The sequence below is a fragment of the Rousettus aegyptiacus genome, unplaced genomic scaffold (assembly GCF_014176215.1).
Source record: "Rousettus aegyptiacus isolate mRouAeg1 unplaced genomic scaffold, mRouAeg1.p scaffold_m13_p_11, whole genome shotgun sequence".
NCBI lineage: Eukaryota > Metazoa > Chordata > Mammalia > Chiroptera > Pteropodidae > Rousettus > Rousettus aegyptiacus.
The window spans coordinates 37,846,603-37,871,857 of record NW_023416286.1 but is presented as its reverse complement, the minus strand read 5'-3'; the positions used below and the strand labels follow the sequence as shown (position 1 = coordinate 37,871,857).

The 25,255-nt window shown below is 35.3% G+C and overlaps 1 protein-coding gene and 2 pseudogenes across 4 annotated transcripts in view; 2 read left to right on the top strand and 1 right to left on the bottom strand.

Annotated features, from left to right (window-relative positions):
• NRG1 (neuregulin 1) overlaps positions 1-25,255 on the bottom strand; it is a 942,448-nt gene that overhangs the window by 895,829 nt on the left and 21,364 nt on the right. The window lies entirely within an intron of this gene.
• On the top strand, positions 18,160-18,278 carry LOC118609496 (annotated as a pseudogene).
• On the top strand, positions 22,642-22,760 carry LOC118609491 (annotated as a pseudogene).

Genomic DNA, 25,255 nt, shown 5'->3' with positions numbered 1-25,255 from the left:
TACCATTTGACATTTTCTAAAATTTCCATAAATGTTTTAACTTTTTAACCTAGAATATAAAATCCTTGAAGAAAATGTCTGTGTCTTCTATATTCTAGCAAGATACAGGCTCAATACAATTTCCAAATCACTTTAATACCAATTATAACCATGAAGAATGTTGAAATTTCTACTATAAATTATTGAATATGTGAAAGCATAATCACATGAATGAAAATCAATGAGTTTCACAAGATTTGAGAAATTCTTCTGTAATTTAGTATGAATAGAGATATATATACAGAATAATTTCTACAATGAATTTACTTAGTTTGCTATTCTAAAATAAATTCACAAACAATAGAAATCATCAATCTGAAGAACTGGATTCACCTCTATACAGACGGGACATTTTTACACATTTTCTCAAAGCATTAGCCATATCAGCCTATTAAGTACCATGAAGATTAAAAGGAAGTAATTGTACCGGGGGGAAAAAACCCACTTTAACTTATTAAAATTGTTCTTATTTTTCTTTTTTTAATTTTATTTATTTTTTTTATTATAGTGACATTGGTTAACTAAATCCAGTTTCCGTTGTACAATTCAACAGTAAGGCATATGTATATTGCATTGTGTGTTCATTACCCATAGTTAGATTTCTTTCTGTCACCACATTTGACCCCTGTTACCCCTTCTACCATCCCCCTCCACTCTCCCCCCTAGAATTGAAAGAACAGACTTATTTTTAATCTAATTTCCATTACCCCTCACCCATTCACTGATGAGACAGATGACAACTGATCCTATTTTTCACCTTTTTATTCTACGTAGAGAAATAAAATGCACCATTGTCCTAAGCTACTTTATTTCCCCTTTGTGTCTTTATCTACTAAACAAACATTGCCAACTGCTGTCAAGCAATGTGCTGGGTACTGAGGTTCCATCTAGTCTACTTCACTCGTTTCCCCACTTTGTACCAATCTCCAAGTGCTGAAGTATCCTGAAACTCAGCTCTCAGTCTCATTCCCATTAGTCTACACCTACTCATTTGGTGGTTCAGATAGTCTCTTCATTTAATTCACATCTATTGTATGCTGATGACTCCCACATTTATATATACTGAAGACCTCTTTCCTGAACTCCAGATTCATGTATAGACTTGCCTACTCATCATCTGCCATTTGAAGCCTTATAGAATCTCAAACTTTTAACATGCCCGACACTAACTCCAGATCTTTTCTACCAAATCTGCTCTTCCCACACACAGCCTTCCTAATACAATGATAGCATATTCAATCTTCTAATTAGGCTGAGAACCTCTTTCTGCTGGACACCTCTTTCTGTAGTATCGTATATCCAAGCTATCAACAAACCTATTGGCCTTATTTTGAAGGACAGCACATCCAGAATCTGATACCTTCACATCACTTGCACTACTTACACCCTGGTCCAAGCTACATAATCTCTCTCTTAAATGACTTCAATGGGATGATCTCCCTGCTTCGCACTTGGCATCCTTAGGCCTCTATTCAACATCATAGCCAAAGGCATCCTCATACAATCTCCTGCTATTCCTTAAACAGTTCTGGAATGTTCTGCCTTAGGAACTTACACTGGCTATTTACTCCATGTCCAAAAGAATTTCTCCAGTTACCCACATGGCTAACTCCTTAATGTCCTCAAAGTATTTACTCAGATATCATCCTTCTAATGAGGACTACTCTGACAATATTTAAAATTGCAAACCATCCCTGACCCTGGCACTCCCTATTCTTCTCGTCCTGTTCTAGTTATTTTTCCATTCATCACCATCTTATAAATAGAATGTCTTCCTGTTAATAAAGAATTGAAATTTTTCTTGCTTTCTGTCTATACATCAGAGTATTCAAAAAAAAATACTTGGCACATAGAAGGTGCTCAATAAATATTCAGTGAATGAAAAGGAAAATTAAAGTTAAGAACACAGTCACAACCTCCAAGTATCTCTCAGAAAAGTAGAAGAGAGGCAAGTAATGATTGCAATTCAATAGTAAAGACTATAATAGAAGACAGCATGGAAAAATCATGCAGAAATATAAGGTGCACATTTCTCTAACCAAGACGGTTTGGCCTATCTGATTTTTTACTAAACTTTATTAAAAATACTATATAAACTAAACAATTATGTATTAAATTACATATTTACTCATCTATTTTTCTTACTTACCTAATATCTGAATAAGAAGTAGGAATATCTGATACACAGGTTGTGAGAAGGCCACTGTTACATTAGTTTACTGTGGTAGGCAAATTAACAACCCTTCAAAGATGTCCACATCTAACCTTGGAACCTGTGAATATGTTATGTTACATGACATATAAGAAGTAAGGCTGCCAATAAAATTAGGGTTGCTAAACACCAAACCTTAAAATAGATTATCCTGGCTTACCTGTGTGGGCAAGGATTCTTGTGAGTGGAAGGAGACAGAAGAGATGGTCAGAGAGACTTGAACATGGTACTCTGCTAGCTTTGAAGATGAGAGAGGGGGCCACAACCAAGTAATACAGGTAGGCTTTAGAAGCTGGAAAAGGCAAGGAAAGGGGTTCTCCCCTAGAGACCCCAGAAAGAAACACAAATGGTTAACATCCTGATTTTTAGCCCAGGGAGACCCATTTTAGATTTCTGACCTCCAGAACTGTAAGAAATAAAGTTTTATTGTTTTAAGTCAAATTTATAGTAATCTGTTACATCTGTAATAGGAAATTAATACATCTACTGAGCACAGAACTCTATCAAATGGATTATAATTTCAAACAAGAAAAAAAAATGAAACCATTTCTCCTCTCTTCTTGCTCAATCCAATGCAATCTTCAGAAGGTGAAAACTTTGGTGAATCTGTGTATCTATGTGTTATATGCACTTTATAACATTTTGTAAATAAAAACAACCATACTGTATATGCATGTACAGTCCACAACCTGGTATTTTCATTCTGTATTATGACATACTTTCTTCTCAGTATACATAGATGTGCTTCATTGTTTTCATGCCACATAGTTTGTAATAGTAAAGTTGTAAAAAAATGAATTTAACTATTCCCACATTAAATATACATTTAAAGTGTGTCTAATCGTACTATTTTTCTAAGCATGAAAATCTATATTTTAAAATTGTTTCTATAAAGGTTAAGTAAGGGATGGTGACTGACATAGTGTGGTGAAATGGGAAAAAGCACTGGGATCAGTCTTTAAGGAAGAACTTCGTGTTCCAGCTGTGAGCCTCTCTAGGAATTGGAATTACCTACATTTCAGAGAGTGCCTCACTCAAGGTCATACATTTAGGGAGTGGAAGACAGCTTCATCCATTGACTGGAAGTAAGGTATAAGAATTTGGTCACTTTGGGAAAACATGGGACTGCACTAATAAAACATTTTAGCCCTAAGCTCTATGCAGTTGGCCAAGGGGACACCTTGACTTTTCCCTTTGCACTATCCTGACTCCTCTGCCTTTTTTGCACTGTGTTGTTCCCAAAGACACTCACTAATAAATATCTAACACACTAAACCCTGTCTCAGAATCTACTTCCCAGAAGACCCAAACAGTGAAGCTTCAAATCTGCATTATAAACATCCATTACTCTACTATCCGATCCAGTATTTTCACTCTTATGTATAAACCCAAGAGAAATACAATTACAATTTCAGTTGATCTACGTGCAGAATCTCTTTGTTCTATATTCAGAGATTAAGATTATGTCTTGTCTTGTTTACAAGGACACTGACTGCCTCACGTTGCTTCACTGTTCTTTTTCTTTAATATAGCAATGGACAGCTTAGCTTTGTCAATAAGCACATCTAACCCATCTGGATCTAATTGGTATTTTTCCTTGCTCTTCCCTGAGGAGCAGCTTTTTTTCTATGCTATCACTTCTCTTTCTTTCTATTAATCGAGCTATTCACTACATTTCATTGTTTTCCCCCTTCCCCTCCACACCTCCCCCCCCCAAAAAAAAATATTTCTTTTTAACAGTCAGGTACTAAAACTTACTTTTATTAGTAGGAAAAAAAAAATATATATATATATATATATCCTCAAAATATTTCCTAAAAAGGAATCTAAAGGTACCTAATTTGGCACAAAAACCTTTAAGAAACCATTATGACGAAGTAAGACAAAGTCAAATATTAATTTAGTGAATAAAAAATCTCATTAAATAAAACAGTATCTCTTCTTAAAACTTCAAAATATTAATAGGATAGCACAGAAAAATGTGTCATATGCAACCAGACCCTAAAATGTTACATTTTTATTTTAGAAATATATTTTTATTATTGTTGAAATGAGAATTTTAAAAGAAAAACTACTATCAGTTTCTTAACAACATATAATTTATTCGTAAAAGTCAATCCCCAAAAAACATGAATTCCATCATCAGCTCAAGAAGCAGATACTATGTTATTTTTTTCCAAATGGCTAAGTGGCACAGGCAGCAATAAAATATGCAGAGAAAGAAACATGTCACAGAAAGATGTGACAATTTTGATAAATGATGATAAATTGTAATGTAGATAGTAGTTTCTAAGCTGTTTTCAAAAACATGTATTTTAATGATGATTTTTGCCAAATGCCATTTTGAAGAGATGTTTTATGTAAAACCAATGTCAAACAAAATTGGGACCTTATTAAAAACTAGAGAATTATATTTAGTTTTAAATAAAATTATATTACTTCAAATAAAAATCCTTTTTAGATTCAGTCAGTTCCTTAATATGTTAAATACAGTGATCATCCGATCCAGTATTTTCACTCTTATGTATAAACCCAAGAGAAATAGAAATACATGTTCACACAAACACTTGTACTTGAATGTTTGTAGCAGTATTCATTACAGACAAAAAGAAGAATCCAAACTGATGAATCAATATACAAAATATGGTATATCAATACAATGGAATATTATTCATCAGTAAAAAGAATCAAAATACTGATACATGCTACAACATGGATGAACCTTATGGTAAATTAGGGAAGCTAGTCACAAAAGGCCACAGATCAAGTGATTCCATTTATGTGAAATATCCACGATAAGTAAATCCATAGAAAGCAGATTAAGTGGTTGCCTAGAGTTGGGGTGTTGAGGGGATGGGGAATAACGGCGAATGGAAATGGGGTTTCTTTTAGGGGTGATGAAATATTTTTAAATTGTATGTAGTGATAAATGTACAACTCTGTGAAGATACAAAACCAGCAAATTGTACACTGTTAATGTGTGAACTGTATACTATGTGAACTATATTTCAATAAAGCTATTAAAAAGTGCCAGTAAAAAGGCCAGTTATGTTATAGCTATTTATAATTTGTGTTGACTTTTACAAAGTGTAAATCTCTAATTATCAAAATATTTTTTAATGTTCCCAAATCTCATTTCATTTCTTTATATAAAAACATCTGCCTATCCCACTAAAAATACAAGTGAAAAGAAGAAAGTGCTTCTAAAATTAAATGGTGTTTTCAAAACAGATTTCTCCTTAATATATTTAATTTTGATGATTTGAATGTGAGTGATCTACAAGTCCATTAGTCATGGTTAAATTCTGAATCTCAAATAAGTATCCCCCAATACAAAAGCACATTAATAGACCATTCTCCTCCCAGAATAAGCTGTGTAGACTAAATTTTTCATATTTAGCTAGAATTTAAAAAAAAAAATAAAAATAGAGACAAATTTGTAAAATATAATAATAATTTTAGATTTGAAAATATTTTAATGATTCATCCACTTCAGGATTACTGACATGGCAATATTTGAGAACTGATTCCATAAATTTTGTGATATTCTTATGTCACTTTACTATTTTGACTATTTCTATTTACATTGAGCTTAAATTGATTCATATTTTTTTAATTAGCCATATATGAAGCAATAATATCAATGAACTTAATAAGTTTTGTAAACTATTCTAACAAACATTAAAATACAGAGTAAGATTTAAAATTCTGACATGTATATCACCAAAAAAACATCTTACATATATCAGTACTATATACACCAGACTTTGGGAAAAACTAATCTAGTTTTATCTTCTAGTTTTACAGATGAGAAAGTTGAACTTCCTGGTGGCTCTCAAGAGTCTATATACATTAGAATCACCAGGAGGGCTAGTGTTAAAATGCAGGTTGCTGGGCTCCCTTCCAAGGGGTAGGTCTGGAATGAGGTCCAAGAATTTACATTGTAACAAATATCTAAGTGGTACCCATGCTGCAGTGCTGGAGACCAGCTTCTAAGAACCACTAATCAAAATCAACCTACCCAAAGTTAGAGTCAGACCAGAATTTAAACTAGAACCCACTCTTCACTTAGCTGCTCTATAATTATAAGCTTTATCAAAATATTTTTTTAAATGTAATTCTGCTGGATTTTATTTATTTGTACTTAATTTTAGTCTTCTTCCAAAAAAGTGGGAATTATTAAATGCTAAACTAAAGATCAAGTTTAAGCATTTTTAAGAATTCTAAAGAGTTGTTATAATAATAAAAAGTTAAGAAAAAGAACATTACAATCACCTCTGAGGACCCCTGAGTCTTATTTCTCATTCACATGCATTCCCTTACCCCACTGAGATAAATATTATCTTCAATTTTGTTTCTTATCTTTTACTTGCTTTTCTTGAGTTTAATCACAGTTGTATCTCAAAATAACATATTGTATAGGCTGTGTGTTTTGAGCTATATACTATATCTTTTTAATGCAAATTGCTTTTTTACTCAATATGATGTTTTTGATATGTAGCCCTGTGGTTTTTATCAATAGTTCCTTGCTTTCATAGCTAGATAGTATTTTGCTACAAGAAAATAACTCTCAAATTTTTTTAACTTTTTATTTTAAAAAATTATAAGTTGTATAGGAAGTTGCAAAAACAGTACAAAGTACTGTGCACTCTTCATCCAGTTTCTTCCAATGGTTACATCTTACCTAATTATATATAGTAAAACCAGAAAATTGGCTTTGGTATAATGTGTGTACAGTTTTATGCTAATTTATTGTATATGCAACTCTCAATGTTTAAAATCATTCTATTAATGAAATTCTGCATTATTTCTTTTGGTTTTTTTTCTATAATTAAAAACAATGATTCTACCTATTAGAAAAATGAAAATCCAAACATTGACAACACTAAATGCTGGCAAGAATGTGAAATGACAGGAACTCTCATTTTGGTAGGAATGCAAAGTGGTACAACCACTTTGGAAGACAGTTTGTCAGTTTCTTACAAAAATAAACATACTCATATTATATGATCCAACAAATTCACTTCTTGGTATTTACTCCAAGGAGTCGAAAATCATGTCCACACACAGATCTGCACATGCACATTTACAGCAGCTTTATTTATAATTGCCAAAACTTGGAAGCAACCAAGATGCCCTTCGGTAGATGGATAAATAAACAGGTACATCCAGACAATGAACCATTATTTGGCACTAAAAAGAAATAATCCACCAAGCCATGAAAAGACATGGAAGAACCTTAAATGTCTATTACTAAGTGAAAGAAGACAGTCAGAAAAAGCCTACATACTATATGAGTCCAGCTATGAGACATTCTGGAAAAGGTAAATCTATTAAGACTGTAAAAAAGACCAGTGGTTGCCGGGAGAGAAGAGATGAATAGGTAGAGCATATAAGATTTTTAGGGCAGTGAAACTCTTCTGTATGATACTATAATGGTGGATAATGTCATTACATATTAGTCAAAACCCATAGAACATACACCACCAACCATGAACCCTAATGTAAACTATAGACTTTGGGTGATAATTATGTGCCAATTTAGGCTCATCGATTGTAATAAATATACTACTCTGGTGAGTATATTATTCCGTAAATAATATGGTCATCTGGTTATATGTATAAGAGTTTCTCCAGGGTATGTACCTAGGAGTGGAATTGGTAGACCAGAGTATCTTAAACTTGGCAAGATAAAGTCAAAGTTTTCCAAATTGGTTGTAACAACTTACTTTCTCTCTAGCGGTCTACGAGTTCCCAACTTCTGTAGCTGTTATTGCTGACTTTAACTTTTCCAATATGCTTACTGGAAAATGGAATACCATAATGATTTCAGTTTAAGTCCCTTTGTTTACTAGTAAGGTTGTGTATCTTCTCATATGCTTTTTGTGTTTTCTCTTTTGTGAGGCGCTGGTTCAAGATCTTTGCTCATTGTGTTTGGAGGTGCTGGGGTTTTTTTTAAAAAATGAACTTATTATTTATTCTGGACACTTATCTTTTTTCAGTAATATATGTTATAAATATCTCCTCCCAGGTTGTGGTACTTTTAACTAAATTCTTTAATGAATAGTGTACTCATGTAGTAAAATAAACTTTTTCTTTTTGTAGCTGATGTTTTTTGGATTTTGTTTTAAAAATTCTTCTTTACCTAAGGGTCATAAAAAATATTTTCCTACATACATTTTTCTAACGAATTTTAACTTTGTCTTTTACAATCTAAATTGATTTTTTATGCATGATATGAGGTGTTATCCATTTTTCCCCCACACATATAATCAATTGTTACATTATGATTTATTGAAAATTCTTTCTTTTTTCTACCTACCTCAGAGCCAGATCTTTATAAAAAAGTTTCCATAAATGTATGTGTGCACCTAGGTTCTCTATTCCCTTCCAATCACTGGTTTTTCTATCTCTTCTCAGTACCATACCATCATAAGTGCAATAGTTTTATAACAGAGTCCCAATATCTGATAGGTCAGGACTCGCCATTCACTCTTTCATTTGCAGAATTGACTAGCATGTTCCATGGGGAGAAGACATAAGGAATTTTGATTTCAGTTTTATAAATTTCTAAAATGATTTGCTGAGAATCACATCTTTTGTAGATTGAGATTTTCTATTCATAAGTATGATTTATTTCTCGATTCATTCAGGTTCCTTAACTGTCTTTGTTTTATAATTTTCTCTATGTTTTGCCTAGTTTTGTTAGTTATTCCTAAATATATCATATTTATGAGAATACTATAAATGGTATTTCATTTCCTTTTCTAAATAGTGGTAGCGGAGTACAAAAATGCAATTAATTTTCTATGGTATTGATTTTGTTTACAGCATACTTGCTAATGTCTTTATTCATTCTAATATTTTATCTGTAGATTCTTTCACTTTTTCTAAAACAATATATCCTCAATGACTAGCAATAGCATTGCTTCTTCTCCTCTAGTGCTAAAAATTCTTTTTTTCCTGTGTTATTTTAGTTACGACTTTCTATATAATACCGCATAGAAGTATTGTCTTGACTTGTTAAAAGTGTCTTATCTTGTTTTTGATATTAAAAAGAAATTCTATCAGTGTTTCACCATTAAATATCATGTTTGCTGAATGTTGATACCTTCTAATTATTGTTGATTTTGCATCATGAATAGATACTAAATACTATGGAATGCATCTTCAACATATACTGAAACTGCATTTATTCATTTAATCAAAAATTTATTAAGCACCTGTAACATATCACACTGTTCTAGCCAGTAGAAATAAAGCAGTAACAAAACAGATGAAAATGGTTGCCCTCAGGAATTTACTTTCTATTAAAGAAGGGCAAACATAATGAATAAATAAAAAGCATAATATCTTACATATTGATCAGTACAAAAGACAAAAATGAAGTACAAAGGGGAACAGGTAGTGTTGGGAAAGGGGACTGTACTTTTAAATGTAGTAAGAATGAGTCTCATTGAGAAAATGACATTTGACAAGAGCCCTCAAGTAGAAGAAAGAGCAAGTGCAGATAGTATGAAGTAATTATTGCAAGGCAACACAAAATTCTGGTACAAAAATTAAAAAGAAATAGTTAATCTTTGAGGTTAATTAATATAAATGTTAATGTGCTATTTTAGTTATTGCCTTGCACAAGCAATGAAGCTCAAAAATCTCACATGAACTAGTAAGTAAATAACAAAAACAGCTAAAAAACATTAAAACCACAGGTAGTACCAAAGTATAGTGTTATTGTTAAAAACATTAAAATAACCATTTCAATATAAAATATAGGAAGATAAGTAACAAAAATTATCCTTTTATTCAAAGTAAATGTCATTTTAAAAGTTCGACTTCAGTCACACAAACCTGTCAAAAAATAAACATGGGAAATGTATAAATAAAAAAACAAATATTCACAAAAATAAGACCTAAAACTCATTATATTCATCATAAGTATTTCCCATCAGTTATCTAACCCAATCCAGGACTAACACTCTAAAGAAACATAAAAACAAAGAGACAATCACTCAAGGACATCACAAAAAAAGGAAAGGAATAGTTTCAAATGTATTACAGAAAGTTCAAGATAAACATGGGCACAAATTTTTCAAATTAATGAATAAAAATAATTTTTTTTAAACCAGCAAGTCTAACTAGAAAAGAAAGAAATAGATAAAGTGGAGGGAAAAGTACATCTAAAAACAAAAAGATTGGCCAAAAAAGAATAAAGATTTCAGAGGTCACAAAGGTGTTCTATGGAACATTAGCTCATGGGTTGTTAATAAGTGTTTATTTGGGGAAAAAATAGGTCAAAGTTAATCTTTTTTTTTTTTATGCAGGACATTTCAAAGACTTTTAAAATGCCACTGTGAATTATGAATCACTAAATCATTCCCAGGAGTGGGGGGTTTAGGGGACATAGAATAAGTATGTGTTCATATGTGGCCTTTCCCATGCCAGGAACCCTTTATTCTGAGCAAAAACAAAGCACTGGTAGAGAAATGCTGCCCTAGACAGAGTTAGGTCAGATAAAATTCATAAAATGCTTTGAAGAATTTAAGGAATGCTTTTTTAAGAAGTTAAAAGGATATTCTGCTTGTTGAATTTTTTTCTTTTAATTAGTATTGGCAGAAAGACAGCCAAAGAACCAGTTGGACTTACAAATATGTATACATGGATGAATAAAAGATACAAAGCAGGATAAATCAAAATTCTGACACATTTTACTAAAGAAGATAATTGGATACAAATTTTCTTCTGAAGTAAGCAGTCAAAATACAATAAATCAGAAAAAGGTAAATGCAAGGAATGTACTAAGCCTAAGGGGAAAAAAGTAAATAAATCACCAGGATGGAATGGTGGCCAACCAGAGTTCTAGATAATCTTAAGAACAACTACAAATTTGTAGGCAAAATTAGGTAGAATCATAAACACAACCCAAGAATTGGCTCTACAAAGACTCTGAAAAAGCTCCAATAAACTAAAATTCATCATGAATTTGTTCAAAGTATAGGGTATGTTGATGGAATTTGTAATAAGGAACAGATTGACAATAAAACAAGAATAATTTAACAGAAGAAAAGCCATATAGATATAGAATCTATTGCCATCTATATCTCTATCAATATATCTAAAGAGTCTATATCTGCAGGTAGCATCTAGATCTATAAATTTAGGTATAAAACATGAAATTCTTAGAAGAAGTAAATAAATTGAGGCAGGAAATAACATTTATTTAGACTTTCGACATGTCTTAGACAACATTCTATATTGAAAGCTTTAAATATTAAATCATTATCACAAGAGATATTCTGCCCATATAGGAAGACAGGAAACTGGCTTGTGGCAGAAAACAAAAGGAAGACATAAACAAAATTTCAAATATAGTTTATCTAAAGATTTTGGTGTGAAAACTAGTCTCGTTTTCATAATATTGAAAATGGCACATGCAGCAAATGTTCAGGTTTAGAAATGAGTAGTGAAATTTCAAGCTGCCAAGGATAAGTGATGGAGGGTGATCTAGCACAGTCCCAGTAATGATGAGGGTCAGAACCAGTATCAACCATGACAGCCCCCATTCATAGATACTTACTGTGTGCCAGACATTTTGTGAGGCACTGTACATGCATTACTTTTAGTCTTCACAACATCCTACAGAAGTAATTACTATTTCATCCCAAAGTTACAGACTAGACAAGTAAAATTTAGAGTAGGAAATAACTTCCCCAAAGATCATTTATCAAGCAGGTGGCAATCATAGTAGCTCCTAAATGGTAGAGCTAAAATTCAAAACCTGGCAACTGACCCCAGAATCCTTATTTTTATCTACTGCACCAATAGTTCTCAAATCTGAGCATACATCACAATTTCCTGGGAATTGTGATGTCAATTGTGATGTCAATGTCAAACACAGATCGCTAGGCCCAATACCCTAGAGTTTCTGATTAAGTAGATTTCATGGGGACTGAATTTCTATTTCAAACAGGCTAATGTTGCTGCTCAAGTGACCACACTTTTGATAACCACTACCAAATGGTCTCAGCCACAGGTGCTGAAACAGAAAGAAAAAGATCACAATAACAATGGTCTCTGGAAAAGGAGAAAATCTTGAAGAAAGCTGGTATGAAATTAAGGAAAAAAGGAATGAAACATCCAGTAATTGGGGTCAAGTTAAAATCATGGAAATACTCTTGGGCCTTCTGCTTTCTTGGTGGGCAAAGAGTCTTCTTGGGACCTCAAACAGCCTAAAACTATTCAAACCAGCTTTGAGCACTGTAGAAATGTACTGGCAAAAGGATGTTTGCACATTCAGGAACTCCCTACTCTAGCCACCACCACAAATCTTACCCACTTACCATCCAATGCCTAGATTTCCTTTACTGAGAAATAAAACATTTCACACTGCAATCAGACATAGAGGCATGAGAAAGAGATAAGCCCTAAAAAGTGAATATATCGTTGTCTATGAATTTCATTCAAAATGTAAATGATTGCTTATAATTAGCCATAAGTCTAATATAACATGGCATATTTGATTTTCTTAAAATTACAAAAATTCAGTTTTATTACTTCGAAGAGGAAGGATGGTGCTATATAAAAGGCACCTAATTTGGTTTCAGAAGTCCTATATTTGGGAATAAATGACTTCTGACAAGTCATTTTCTTCATCTATAAAACATGAATAATAATTCTTCACAGAGATGGGAAAGCATTTGGTCAACTATTACACACTCTTTTGCTTGTAATGTGTCATTACTACTTTAGAGAATATTACATTTTATACAAGCTATTACTGGATGTGCCTCGTATTTAAGTTTATGATGCATTTTGATGCCCAGTATAATTTATAAGCAAGCGATGCCTTCTGGGTTCAAGAGACAAAAGCTCCAGGTGGAAACCAGGCATTCCTGGAGTGAGACTTGATAACAATTCTCCAAGTGTGAACTCAGTGGGAAAATCTAGAACAAAAAGAGAATGCATACTATTTAGTATTTTAGACAAGAAGGATAGACAATAGGACTGGGGAGAGCTATCAAGTCTATTAGCTCACAGTGAGGCCTGATCTCTGCCTACAGAGGCCAAAAATGGCAAAAGTATTCTATGACAAAAGTCTAGGGTGGTATTTTTTGACTTTTAATGGATGCTTGCCTGATTGTGAGCTACTGTCCTGACGTCTTACTCTGAAACCTGTAAAAGATAAGGTCTGTGTTCCCACAACCCTGGGTAATGGAACTGCACCCAACACTCTGAAAATGGAATGAGGAAGGACAGTGCTACCTCATAGTGCAACAAGGTAAATTAAAAACGTACATTTTCCTTCATCTGCTGACAGCAGAGACTAAGATGAGGAGAGTGCTAAGAAAGACATGGTCATGGTAGGATGCTGGAGTTTAGCATGGTTTTGGCTATCTTCAAGACTTAAGGGTAACCTTTAGAAGATTTTCATTAGAGTATGTTCAAGTCACAAACTTGAATATTAACCTTTAATCAGTTTAAACAAAGCACTGTATAGTAGATATCACTTGTCATTCACACTGAAAAAAAGCCTAGAAGATTTTAAATAAGCCTCAAATTCCATGGATCTTGGATTAGGCAGATTTCTTCGATGCGACACCCAAGGTACACTGATAAAAAGGAAAAAAATGATAAATTGGGCTTCATCAAAATGAAAATACATTTCAAAGGACAGTATTTAAAAAGTGAAAAACAAGTCACAGGCTAGAAGGAAATATTTGAAAATCATATATCCAGTAAAGGGCTTCCATCCAACTAACAAGTGTTTGCAAAGACGTGGAGAAACTAGAACCCTTACATATTGCTCGTAGAACTGTAAAATTTGAAACTGCCACTTTGAAAGACAGATTTACCATATGACCCAGCAATTCTAGTCCTAGGTAACCACCCAAGTAAAATTAAAACTGCTTACACACATAAGCTATAATACCCAGAAAGTGGAAACAGTCCAAATGTACAATTAAATCATGACTGGATATATAAAATGTAGTAAATCCATACCATAGAATGTTATTTGGCAATATGATACATGCTACACCATGGATAATTCTCAAAAGCATTGTGAAAGAAGTCAAATGTAAATGACCACATACTATATGATCCCAATTATATGCCATGTGTAGAAAAGGCAAATCCATAGAGGTAAGAAATAAATTATTGGTTGAATAGGTCTGGAGGTGGCAACAGAGTGACTGCAAATAGGCACGAGTTCTTTGGGGGGATGATGGAAATGTTCCAACATTAGGTGAGGTGATAGTTGCATACAACTCTACAGATTCACAGATTTTACTAAAACTCACTGAATTGTATACTTTGAAAGGGTAAATTTTATGTGAATTATATCTCACTTAAACTTTAAAAATTAAAGAAATTTAGAAAAGAAGTCATGGACAGCTCTGGCTACAAATCTCACTGTGAAATGTTAAAATATTTATAAGTACTATGCCACTTATCCAGCTGTCACACTTCTAGAAAACATGACCCTGAGGACAAAGAACATGACTAAAAAATAAAACGCTTCCAAACAGCAAGTGTTAAGATGGTCATTCCTAAATGTACGTACTTTTGATTACAAGAGAAAATGGGAAATTCTCCCCTCACCCTTACCTGGGCCTGAGATTAGAACTTAATGACTTATTATACGTACAAATATGGAGCACCTTATTTAATAAGCTTGATTGTCTGGTTTCCCACAGCAGCTAACATTAACAAAGTGGCAGTTAATACTGATGGATGAATCAGACGTAAAGGCTATCAAAGCATAGCCAAGTGAGTCTGATCAGCCCCTCAGACTTAACATCACTGAGGGCAGGGCAAAGATTTTTCCAGGACCCTGTGATCAGCAAAGATAATGACATCTGTTACACAAGCCAGAAAGAGGGAGTGTTTCTCAAAGTGAGGTCATCGGAATGGCCGTGGGTGCTTATTTATGATACAGTTTCTCTTCCTCACTCCAGATCGACTGAATCAAAATCTCTAGGAATGATACCTGAGTATCTGCATTTTTAACAAGCATCCAACATGACTCTTGTGCATGTTAAAATTTAAAACATAAGAGACCTATTCTTATAGAATATTAGAAATAGAAGGAAACTTAATCATCCAAATGTCATCTATTGTAGATTAAAATATTGTGGAAGAATAATGTAACATTATTTTTCCAAGATCCCCAAATGTTTCTTTAAACTCTTACCAAAAAAAAATCTATGACTCTAGTCCTATAAACTGTCAAGCATATTTACTGACACAGGAAACATATAAATGTACCTTGGTAATATTTTCTTCAAAGATTACTGAAGATAAAATGTTTAATCATTTAAAGAGATGTTTCTGCTCTCAGGAAAATTAATCCAGACCACTTCATTACCTGAAGGTACCAACTAAATGAGTCATCATAATAATTAAATTATTTTCCCTTGTTGGCATGTTCAGTTTAATTATTGCACTTTTCCTCCAAATATACCTTCCTCAAGCAAAATACATAGGTTTTACCAAAAAAGTCAACATTCTTACAAATCGCTAACATCAAGTCATCATTTGCTCTGAAGACATACATCTCCCGTGCTACAAGTCATATTTCATGTTAATCCAGCCTCGATTCTCTTGTGCATGCGTCCTAAATCACTAGATAGCAGGCCCAGCTCTTACACAGAAGCTTGGATATTCAAATGCTTAAACCAGCCCAGACTGTCACGTCACAGAAATCTTTTGTCCATAGCCTTTATCACATTCGCAGCTTCAGTGAAACTATCTGTATTCCATCTTTGTTGAATGATTTTGTCATTTTTTTAAATGGGAGAAATAACGCAAGCCAATATTAGAACTCTCTAGATCTTGGAATATTGATCTAATGGCTCATCTACTATTAGGCTGCTGTCTAATGTTTTCTCATGGTAGAAATAGAAAAAAGAAAATGTGCCAACATCAATGATATAGTGGGCTTGCTGAGGTGGGAAGTTTTCCCAAGACTATACTACCCAATTTTGGTGAATGATGCTGTACTAATACTTAACATGGAAGAAGAAAACACCTAGATAGGAGATATTTCCAAAACTGACAACTGAAAAGAATTTCAGATGAGCAAATCTATATAGATAGAAAACGTAACTATAGTAAGACCTCTTACAATAGTGACATTCAATATGTTCTTCTATGCAACATTTTGACAGTAAATTTCAATCTTTTTTCCCTCTTCCTCTTTCATCTCTACACTGCTATCTTTTTTTTTTTATTATTTCTGATAGATTGTGAGAGGCCTAACATATGTTTTGAGAGCCACTCTATTTTCTACTATTGAGAAATCAGGAAGTTATATTCTGATACATATCGCTTTGCTAGTGACACTGGTTTTACCCTCTGGGAAAATGAATGATGGGCTGTTAACCCCTCCATTTCATGAAATTCTTAACTTCTCTTCCACAAAAAGGCTAGTAGCTCTTTTTCCCCTCTGCTCCTTTCATGATGCCATCGCTGAATTCTAAGACATTTCCATAAAACTTCTTAAGTCAGCAAAACATCATTAATTTTTTAAGTCTATACTAGGAACAAAAACTTGACTTGTGTTAGCTTCTCCTCTGTTTTCAGGGAGAAAGGACTTATTAAACATATTAATAGTGAAACTAAGAGTGAAGCCAAATATACATATACATCCTTTAGAAACTAAATCTGTTGACAAATTGTTGCTGAAATAAGTGGTCATGCTTATAATGTCTCCTCCCTGATAAGATTGCCAGAATCATAAAAGTCCATTTTATCCACCTGATTTGTTTTTGTTTTTATTTTTGTTTTGGCAATAGCATGTATGAGGGAATAGGTACTTTAAAAAAAAAAAGTTTTCCTTTTTTTCATATCTCATAATGTTCTCTAGTAGCCTGTCATCTCGTCTCACTGCAGGAGAGGTTAGTGAGCTTCCGTAACATTCTTTACTCCCAAGAAGTCACATAAAAAGCTCAAAGGAAAGCATTACAGTAAGAACTATTTTTTTAAACTCAGATTAAAATGAAGGAAAGACCCTGGTCCTCCTGGTTTTTCTGACATCCTCACTGCTCCCGAACTCCCACCTCAGTAGCACCACCTGTCAGGACCAAGGAGATTCTAATTTAACATCAAGCAACAAAAAGTAACCGATCGAGCTTGATAGACACCTGGGGAAACTCAAACTTGGGGAGCTCTTGATCTGCCCATCTCTGCCAGAAAGTACCCTTTCTACAAAACAATGTCAGTTCTAAGCTTGTTTAGTAGTACCTTTCTGCCAAGTATTACATTTCCCATTTAACACCTTCCTTACTTCAGTTACATACGTATTGTAATAGAAGAAATAACTTTTATAATGAGGCACTACAAGGTTCACTGATGATTTTTGATCGAAGGGATTAAGTCTTGTTTGGGGCTGTGCAAAAAGAATGAAAAGAAAGGCCTGCAGCCTAGGAGCTCAGAAGGACTAGACAGAGATTGTTAGAATGGGCTAGTAAACCAAACGACGGCCAGGAAAAGGAATTAGAAAAGCAATGATGACTTCAGTGCATAGGAAGAACATGTTGCTTTTAGTAAATTTCTGTCTTAAAAACAACATGGACATTATTTTTTCAATAACCTGCGGCACTTTGAGAGAAAAAAGTGAAGGCTGGCTTAGCGGGGACTGTGAGGAAAAAGAAAAATGAACTACATGCACAGAAATGTCTTAGTCCTGAAATTCTCTAAATGTTGCTATCTGATACCTAAACCTTTCCTTTCTATAACGCACATGTTATGCCAAGATTCCTCATTGCTATAGTAGCTATGTTACACATAGTACAGGCAAACTGTTATGTGCTGATGACATCATTCATGCATTCATTCATTAACAATTACTAAACTCATACTGTGTGCCACACATCATGTCAGGGACTGTGTATATAAAGTTGTATAAAACTGTCTATGGCCATGCCACCCTGAACAAGCCTGATCCCATTTGCTCTCAGAAGCTAAGCAGGGTCAGGCCTAGTTAGTACTTGGATGGGAGACCAATTAGGAAGACCAGGTGCCATAGGCATAAAAAAGTAAAAAAAAAAAAAAAAAAAAAAAAAAAAAAAAGAAAGAAAAATAAGGGATGGTAAACTGACAAGGTCCTTGCAATCTGTGAGGTCTACCAAGGGTTGCCTCGCCTAAAAAATAAATAAATAATAAACAATAAAAAATAAGTTAAAAAGCACTACAACAAAAAAACATTTTTTTTAAATAAAGCTGTATGAAACAAAGAATTTTTACAACAGCTTACGGTCTATACCTCCTATGAAGGTAAAGCACTGTGGCAAAAGATAAAATGGCTTTAGGGTTACATGCCAGAAAGCCAAGCCTCCAATCCTTACCCACGCCTTTCTCCAGCACTTCGTCCCAAATATCCCATCTAAAATTTTCTAATCATCTATTTTTGGTTGGGGACACAGTACTTTCTGGTCCACTGAATTTCATGATAAACTAAAATTAGACTCATGCTTCTAAATAGTCCTCTTGGTACACTGTCCATTCTGAAACAGTAAAAGTAAGTCTGAGACGGAGAGGTGCCTCTCTCCCTGCGTATTCATCCTGGAAAAGTATTTAAAGAGATCTAAGGAAGGCCAGTTAGCTTTAGGAATTTCTGTGACTAGGGCATTCCTCCACAAAAAAATAAAGTGGAACTGCATCTATTAACCCACTTCATTTCAGCCACTGAGCAGACTTGAAATAACTTTTAGTTACTGCCAATCTGGGATCTGTCTAAACCAATGATCCAAGGATAAGAGATTCCACAACCCATTATCCAATTCCACTCCATTCCTTTTAATTCTGAAAAGTACACAATCTGGTCGCTTCATAATGTTCTCAATACTTGCTTACAGAGAAATTTCAAAGATCCACCCACAAATTATCAAAGTCCCATTGCTCCATATTATAACCTCGAAGTATGGTCGTTCTCTTGATAGAAGAATCAGACATTAATTTGATGTATGTTGATTTTTAACCCCCTCCTTTTCTTCCTTTCCTAACATCTTTATTCCTGAACCAATACAGCACCAGACACAGGACACAGACTCCTCTTCTTCACAGCCTGTCTCTAGTAAGCAAAACAGCTACAAGCTATAAACAACAGCAGTCATTTCCAATCTTCTTAAATTTTCAATATTCTATTGCTGCTTAACTTTAGGGTACTCTGCTGTTCTGCTTTTCTACTTTTCAATTAAAGTGTCCTGAGACTCTAGTGATGGTCATGAAGTACCTTTTTCATTGTCTTGAGAGGTCTCAGTCCCTTATGACAGTAAGCAATGCCCCTGATGCCCAGACCTTTTGATGACATATCCAGCCTCAAGTCCTACCTTTTCTCCATTTACACGAGACTCTCCAGACATACTAAATCAGCGCACGGTTCCCTCAAGAGGCTGTTACCTCTCCTGGATCTGTGTCTCATACATTTACAAATGCTGTACCCAATGACACTTGAGCATAATCACAGCATTTATCACAGCGAACTGCAGCGTGCTGTTTACTTGTCCATCTCTTCTAACTAGGCTGTAACTACTAAGGATGGGGAGCATTGCCTATTGTCTACAGTGCTTGGAATATACTAACACTATACTTTGTTGAAATAATGAAGTGTGAGTGAGCCCTCCCAAGCCTGGGACAGATGCTCCACCCTCTAGCCCACTATTTGATTATCTGCTTTCCATACTAGATGAGGGACTCCTCAATGTAGGGATGAGGTCTTTTCTTATATAGTGGTAACTAATCTTGTTCCCAGAACACCGTTCAATAATTCTTTTTAGATAGGTAAGTAGATAGATAAGTAGATTAGATAGATAGGTAGATTGGATGGATGAATGGATGGATGGATGGATGGATGGATGGATGGATGGATGGATGGATGGAAGGATGGATAGATAGACGATAGATAGATAGATAGATAGATAGATAGATAGATAGATAGATGAAGTTCTTAGGGGAAGATAAGAATAATAATCATCAGCTGTAGAATATTCAAGGTGCCATTAAATGAGATGAATATCTCCTAGACTACTAGGTCGGAATAAATTGACACCGGACACAAACCTGCTCTCTCCACCACAGACTCTCTAAGGTTCAGTTTCCTCATTTGCCAAATAGGGTTAATGAGAGTCCCACACCTCACTGGGTTGTTGTGAGGATCAAATGAGTCAACATGCTTAGAGGTCTGGAGTAGTGTTCGACACACAGTAAGTGCTAGAATTTGTAAATCAGGAAAATGTGTGTTTGCCTATTGAGTCTGAAACACTCTCAGCCCTGCCAGAAACTAGGCATGTGGTAGTTTCCTATCAACAGCCACCACTGCAAATAAACCACTCAGGCATGGAATTCAATTCCATCTAGTCACTTCCGTATTTAATCAGTAATTTTCCTGGTGAAATAGACCAACCAGGAATTGACTAATAGAATCTTCCAGTGGTTCCCAAAACTATACTCACATTGTGGTAATTCGCCCTAAAGCCAGCCACCAGAAACTGAATGCAAAGAAAGCTGAGGAGGGGTTACTTGCTTTTTTTTTTCTTCTTCAGAATAAAAAGTGATTTTAAAGATTTCCATACAAAAGGACCATACCAAGAATACAAGAATATTTTTCCCATTTTACAGAGAAGTTCTAATCTACAGAATTTAGATACCCTCCCCACTTTCCTCTAACCCACATCAAGGTAAGAAAGTAGAGGCTTTGGAGCAGTGAATCATCAGAGACTTCTCAGGAAATGCAAATTAGAGAGGGAAGGGCTTTTTAAAGATGCAAAATTCACAGCCTGAAGGAAGGTAGCACCTTCCCCTTGCCAGCCTCCTTCTCTCAGTTCTGGCCTCTTCTGTCCTAAATGGCTTTCCCATTTTCTTGAAAATAGACCAGGAATCTACCCAATAGCCTACTATGACTGGGCCCCAGTTTGTCCTGAAGGTTGCAATTAATATAGTAATTAAAACCCTTTTGAAAGGCTCTTGGTTCAGTCAGTGGTGTTTTTTTTTTTTCTCCCAGAAAAAGAGGCTTTCTTTCTATAAAAGCACAGTAGGAGGTGCATTTAAAAACTGTATTTCAATTGCAAACAATGTGTCTATGTTTCCAAATGGCAAAAAGAAGATAAGAAAATTATCCTGGGGGGGAGATGGGGGAGGAGGCCAGGATGAGGCCTGAGGTGGCACTAGAGGTGTAACCAAACAAATTCTTTCAGCAGTTTCATGCTCTGCTGCTGCTCCTGCTGCAAAGGAAATTCATTTCAAGATGCAGCAAATTAGCAAAATAAGAAAGAAACCCTGGGTGATATCACACCACTTCATTAATGCGTCCAGGATGAAGGCAATATAACAAAACAAAACCAGGAGAATTAAAAAGTTGTGTTTTTAAAAAAATAAATAAATAAAGGCCTGTGTTTTTCTATATTGAGAGATAACTTGAAAGATTTACCAAAGATTATTATTAATCATTGATTTTTCAGATGCAGGTCAAAACTAAAAGTAATCAAGTTGAAAACGCTACCTATTAAATAAACCTTTTTGCCATCTCCACAAAATCATTCCTTTCATAGTTCTTCTGAGAGATAACATAAAACACAGTCTGGCTGATCCCTTTGTTGCCTGGAACTCCTTCAACAGATCCTTCTTTACGTAAGCTAAATAGTCTCTGCTCTTGCCTCCTACAACCAGCCCCAGCCCACTCTTCCAAACTCATCACCCAGTTTCTCTAAATGACTCTGCAACTTCCGCAAAATGATCTAATTTCCAACCTCATGCAAAATGTTTCCTTTCTTGCTCCCAGAGCACGTTTGTCATAAAGGTAAGCCAGTGCTAGAAGCAGCTTGGGTTTAAAATCTAGCTCTGACTTTTACTATTAATGGGTGAGGAAGTTTAGATCACATATTTATACTGTCTGAGCCTGTGTGTCCTTATTATCATAGGGGGGTAAGAGAGTTTCTTCCAGCACAGTTGTAAGAATTAGCACCATTGTAGAGATATAAAGTACCAAATCTCATTCCAACCACTCATGTCAGTTCCTCTCTCTGCCCTACCGACAAAAATTTTTTGCTTGACCAAACTTTAGGCAGGCTCCTGAGTCTTTTCCTGGGTCCATTTATACAGTTCTTTGTAAAACCCTATTTTAGGAAGAACTTTGCTAAGTCAATTTAACCAAAACCTGCCACTGCCCCGCCCCTCCCCGCAGCCTCCCAATATCTGATCAGGTTCCTCATTCTCCATCATCTCCCAGGTGATATACAATCACTTCAGCCTGTCTTCAGCAAGAATCCTGTAAAGTCAGTTTAGCCAGAATACTCCATACTCTTGATATTTCCTCTTAGTAATTTTCCATCCGCTGCCCCCTACACCCTGCTCTTTGGCTATAAATTCCCATTTGTTCATGCTGTATTCAGAATTGAATCTACAGTCATGCCACCCTGAACAAGCCTGATCCAGTCTGATCTCAGAAGCTAAGCAGGGTCGGTCCTGGTTAGTACTTGGATGGGAGACCACCTAGGAAGACCAGGTGCTGTTGGCATAAAAAAATAAAAAAAAATTAGAGATTGTAAACTGACAAGGTCCTTGCAATCTGTGAGGTCAACCAAGGGTTGCCTCACCTAAAAAAATAAATAAATAAAATAAAATAAAAATAATTGATCCTGGTTCTATACTGAGGTCTCCTTTCCCCTGTCGCAATTGTCCTGAATAAAATCTGTTTTTATTGCTTTAACTACTGCCAGGTTCTGATTTTTCTTTGATACCTCCCACCATTTAAAGTCAACTGGCAACCTAATCCCCCTTATAAAAGCTTATTCTGACCCTTCCAGGTAAAATTGAGCTCTACTTCCTCTCAGTATTTACATCATTTATTCATGACTTGTTCATTTGACATTTTACCAAAATAATCTTGTGATGTAGCTCACACCATAAGTCTCAGATACTTTCATAATGTATAAGCCCACTTGTCATTAACCATGCTTTCTGTATTTCTTTATCCACCAGTCCCAAGTAGAGTCTGTGACTTTGATCAACTCATAATCCATTGTTTTGCCAGTTGATTGTTGCTTATTCTTTTTTCTCTCTGCTGAAGAAGTTAACGATTGCCAGGCCTGCTTTTGCAAATCAGCCATCACCCCACTCTCCACGTGGTTGCAATTCTCCTTTAGGGTGTCCCAACTTGGAACAAAGAATCTAGTAAAATAATTTTTTTCTCATTATCTTAACTCAAATCAAAATATAACACATGCAAACTACTCTTTTAGAGGTTAAAGAGGAAAAGTTACAGAACCAGATAATCAAGACTAGGGCAAAAAGAAATCTTAACTGGTAGAACACTCCCTCTCCCTGGCTCTGAACAACTTCCTAGCCAACTTCCTAGCAACCTTTCATTATCAATTATATCTTCCCTCTCACACATCTTCAACCTTTCCCCACTCTGTGCACAGGTACCCGATGCTCGCCTACACCCAGTTAATTTCTTTACCACTCATTTAAATCATCTCTTCTTCAAAGAATCAAACAAATTCTGGAGTGGAAAAGTATAATTAGTTAATTGATTGCTTCTTTCTTTTAGAGAAATTCCTAGTTAGAGTGAAGTCTTGACTGCAGGGGAATTACTGGTGTCTGCTTCTCTCTGTCAGAGAAGAAAGGAGAGGGACGATGAGGAAAAAGGGAGGCCAGGGAGAAGTTAGGTGCTAGACAGTCAAAAATGACAAATGTCTACCACTTTGCAAAAGAGTAAGCATTTCTCCCTGTCTCTCTTTTCTCTCAGCTGATTACCCAGAGATTTTATTAATAACTTTTAGAGACAAGCCACATTCTCCTAATCAAACTTTGATTTGTTTATGAAATAAACAAAGCTAAGGACATGTACCTGTTCTCATTGCTTTTTCTATGTTTTTCTCCATCATCTCACCTGTGGCACCCTCCCCCTCCGATTTCCAACTGCAAAAATAGAAAAGAATGGGAAAATGAAAAAAGAAAACTACCCACCAGAGGCAGCAAACCAGTACCTTGGAGAGTCCCTCGCTTACTCAGTGTGGTGTGACCTACACACCTGCCCAATAATTGACGCGACCCTGCCCTATGCCCTGTGAAAGTGCTCATCCTAAATCAACAAGATGTTACATAAAAGTCTCTCATATTTGGGGAAAAAGTCAAATAAGTCACGTTCTATGGAAAATTCTGAACTGTGTGCTGTCAGAAACCCATGGAAGTGTGACCTTCCATCTCCTGCCCATAACCTAACCAGGAAAATAAGCACATATACAACATCATCCACAGCTAACTGCGTAATGGCTACCAAACAAATAGTAAAGGTAATAATACTTGACCCTCTTGGACTGTGCTGGTGGCTTGGAGGTGGAGGGGGAAGGTATTGATTCTGTGTCCTACCCCTCACTTTTGTCCTCTCTGGAGTTCCCTGCAGAGGGAAATAAACAGAATAATCAGCATCACTATCATAAATAGTTGGACAAGTTTTAAATACCTGACGACTTCCAAACTCAGACCTCCTTTGGTAAACAGTGCTTGGCCACAAAACTTAGCCACAAAGACTCTCTGAGGTTTCCTACTTTCTCTAATTCAATCTATCCTGGGTCTGTGGAGTGAACCCAAAGCCTCTCCAGCAAACCAGCCTCATGCAGCATTGACACAGACCCCTGACCAGCACCTGGCGTCCCATTCAGGCCATGAGAAAGGAAGGCGAGAGGGCTTGCTGTGCACAGCAAGCAAGGAGAGTGTTGAGCTGTCCCTGCAAACACAAGCCCTTCCACATTTGGCCACACGCAGGGAACGAGGACCCAAAATGACACCTTGTCCAATGAATGACAACCTGGATCAGTCATATGACCAACTGCTCCTAACAAGGGAAGAGCTTATAAAGAGGTAGGTAGGATAAGGGACCCAATGAATTCCCTTATTTTTTCATCCCACATCCCAAGAGTGAATTCTAGATAGGTTTTCTTTCTCTGATCTATAAGTGTTTCTAATATTCATAAATCCATTCCACCCCAGGAATGATGATAAAGTCTA